The sequence below is a fragment of the Peromyscus maniculatus genome, chromosome 7 (assembly GCF_049852395.1).
Source record: "Peromyscus maniculatus bairdii isolate BWxNUB_F1_BW_parent chromosome 7, HU_Pman_BW_mat_3.1, whole genome shotgun sequence".
Taxonomy (NCBI): Eukaryota; Metazoa; Chordata; class Mammalia; order Rodentia; family Cricetidae; genus Peromyscus; species Peromyscus maniculatus.
The window spans coordinates 88009361-88012964 of record NC_134858.1 but is presented as its reverse complement, the minus strand read 5'-3'; positions in this window follow the sequence as shown (position 1 = coordinate 88012964).

The window sequence follows — 3604 nt, the reverse complement described above, 5'->3', positions numbered from 1 at the left end:
TCTGTATATTTCATACACACAATAGGAAAATAGGAAAGGTAGTTATTTTGTCAAACTAAACACATATATATTGAGGTATTAAATAGCAATTATCTGGATGACAATTTTTAGATGCCTTTTTAAGTCTGTAAGACACTAAGGGATCATCATTACCCTATACATGTAATAAACCTGTTCTACAGCAGGTTGGAAGGTCTCCAAAGATCCATGGATTGTCCATTTTCAATAGGTGCCAGTTGGTTTCAGTAGTCAGTAGGTAGGAAGACTAAGGAAAAATGTTATCAAGATCCAGTGAAGCATAAAAGATTCCATGCTATCTATCAGTTGTTCTCTCAGAAAGCCAAGTTAGGTACAGCTGTATGGAAGGGAAGAGTCTTCTTGCTAATCCTCCATAATCCATGACCTCTATGAGTTATCACTGGCATCCAGGGTGCCTTCATGGATCCTTCTTGTGTTTTCTTCAGTGGGCTTGGACCCAGCTGTTGAGCCCAGCCAGGGCCAAGGGGAAGCGGGGTCACATTCCTGGCCCATTGTACCAATTGCTCATGCTGGCTCTGGCTGACTGTAGTCTGTTATTGTTTCTCCTTCAGCCACACCTCGTGCTGAGAAGCAACTGTGCTGGCTAGCAGCGCTTATTGGCTATTTTGCATTTATTAACCCATGGAAGACAACGTCTGGAGAGAAGCTATATCTGCAGAGACTGATTAGAAATGCACCATGTGGAAAGAATGAAATGTTGAAAGTCCAAAGGCTAATTATCTTTTCTTGGGCTAGCATTGGCCCCAAGAACAGCCATTCCTTGCCCACCTCTGTGAAAGAAGTAACATTCTGGGACTAATAGATTTTAAAAAAACAAAAAACCTTTGGAATCTATTAACTTAGCAGACTCACTTCATCAAATCAAAAGCTAAGGATGTCATCAGATAAAAGCTTCTCCTATCTTGCTGTAAGTGCCTCTCTGACATACTCACCAATGAATTTTAAACTAGCCTTGATTTATTACTTTCTATGTTCTGTAAAACCATAAAACTGATTCGACATTGGAACACGAAATTTTGGGATTACCTAAATTGGTATTCCCAGGCTATGGTCACTCAAAATGCTCCAGAATACACTACCTCTTATTCCCTTTAAGATGAAAACTATGCTTGTTTTTATTTTGCTTTGTTTTTGCATCAACAAATGTTATACACTTTTAACTTTGTAAATTTTTCATGATATATTACTTAGATATGCAGATGTACATGTGTCTAGTTGTACATACATAGAACATTAAATACACCAAAATCAATTGGAAGTGATTGTCAGCAAAGTGGTCATTAAGAGACATCAACGCAAATAAATCCATAAATGAACCATGACTTTGTTAGAAACATTTCCTGGGTAGCCAAAAGGCTGAAACACAAACATCAGAAAATATAAAAAAAATTTTGAGCAACACATAAGAGCTCATCTTAGTTTACCACAAAAAGCAAAACAACCTCTTTAAGAACACCTGATTTGCTTTAAACACAGGAATTAGGTTCTAGTTCTAGATTGATCTTCATATTAGAACACTAACAATTTTTTATTTCTTAGTGATGAATCCTATTTTAACTCTATGTGGAGTTTTCATAATTTAGGTGAGATATTAATTTCTCTGCTACATTCTTTTTAGCCTTGATCTAAATTGGTATTAAGGACAAACTTTCCTAAATGAATATAAAATGATCCAACAATATCAATTAATGGATTTAAGTTTTAAATTGTAAGGAGGTGAAAGAGTTATTTTTAGAACATCAGATTTATAGATCTATATATCTATAGATCTTTTAGGTCCACAACAAACAGAAAACTATCAATTATTTCTTTTTATATTTAATTGAATGATTTTTGAGGATTTCTTAAGTACTATAAATATATCATTTCCACTTCTCACTCTCCCCTTCAAACTCTTCTTGCTCCCCCAAACTCTCTCTTAAATTCATGACCTATTGTAGTGTGTGTGTGTGTGTGTGTGTGTGTGTGTGTGTGTGTGTGTGTGTGTGTGTGTGTTTAAGGATGACTACTTGAGACAGGAAAATCTATCCCTGGAGAAGACTGATTCTCCCTCTCATAGCAGCCATGAATTAAGTGTAGCTCTTCATCACAGGTAGCAGCTTGTGAGATTTTTCTCCATCCACCTTGGAATGTCAACTAGTGTTGTCACTGTGCAGGTCTTGTTTAGATAACCATATACTTTAGATTTCATGGTTGCAAATCCCTTTCATCTGTAGAGGACACTGTCTTGCAGCACACATCACCTGTGAAGACACATCTTGCATCACAAGGTCCTCTGGCTCTTATTAAGCTCTCTGTGCCTTCTTTTCTGATGTTCCCTGAGCCTTGGGTCTCGGGCTTGTGTTGTAGGAGTATCAGCTGGGACTAGGCACCACATGGTAACTTATCTTATATTTTCACCAGTTGTGAATTTCTGTAATAGTCTCTATCTGATGAAAAAAGAAGCTTCTTTGATGGAGGGTGAGAGCTACAATTATCGGCAAGTATTAAGATGGATATTTTAAATACAGTTAGAAATTGCACTGGTTTAGAAAAGTATCAGTAGTAACTTCTCTAGGGTTCATGACCTCACCGGCATGGGTATTTGTCTATATTTACAGTATTAGGCATGAATTCCCCCTATTTTCTGGACCTTAGATAGCTGTTGGTTACCCCAAGATAAGAGTGTCACTATTGCAACGTTGTGATGTCTTGCTGGGATGGTCATTCTTGTGGTTTTTATGATTTACAAATCGGCAGGACTATTAATTGAGTTTCTCCTCTGTCAGCTTGTGTAGCACCTTCAGGTACTTTCAGATCTAGTCCTCAGGGAGGAGGTTTCCATGTCAGTTGCTGTACAATTCTTCCAAGTCCTATGTCTGAAATGTGTGGTGTCCTCAACAATAGAGTATCACTTTCAAGTTCTGTGAGGAAATCAAAAATAACATCAACATCCTAAATTGTTTGGGGAATCTCAAACCAACAATTCAAAGGGAGGTTTTCCCAGCTAATTTATGGCTCTTTGGGGGAAAATTATCAGCACAAGTAGCATAGCTGCATTGTGTGTGTGTGTGTGTGTGTGTGTGTGTGTGTGACTTATATATTATATATGCATTATGTGCAGTTTTAAGTAAACATAAAATAATGTTTCCATAAGGATTTTCAGATCTCCCTGGTGTTATTGATCTCTCCTCCACCCCACTTCTTCTGTATGACCCTCCCCCCCCAGTACTCATATCTATTTTTCCCATTGCCCCTTGATAACACTTGTGTTCTACAATCCCTCTCTCTAGAATACTCCTGATATGCTTCCTTTTGGCTTTCCCAGTTTCTGTGGTTACTCCAGATTATATACTCACATCTAAAGATTTGGAGCTAGGATTCACAAATAAATGAGAACACACAGCATTTGTCTTTCTGAATCAGTTGCCTAACTAGATGTATTTTCTAGTTCCATCCATTTACCTAAAATTTTTATTTTTCTTTACAGCAAAGGAGACTTCCATTGTGTGTGTGAACCACATTCTCCAGTTGATAGACATTTAGGCTGTTTCCATTTCCTAACTATTGTGGCCACAGTGGAAAT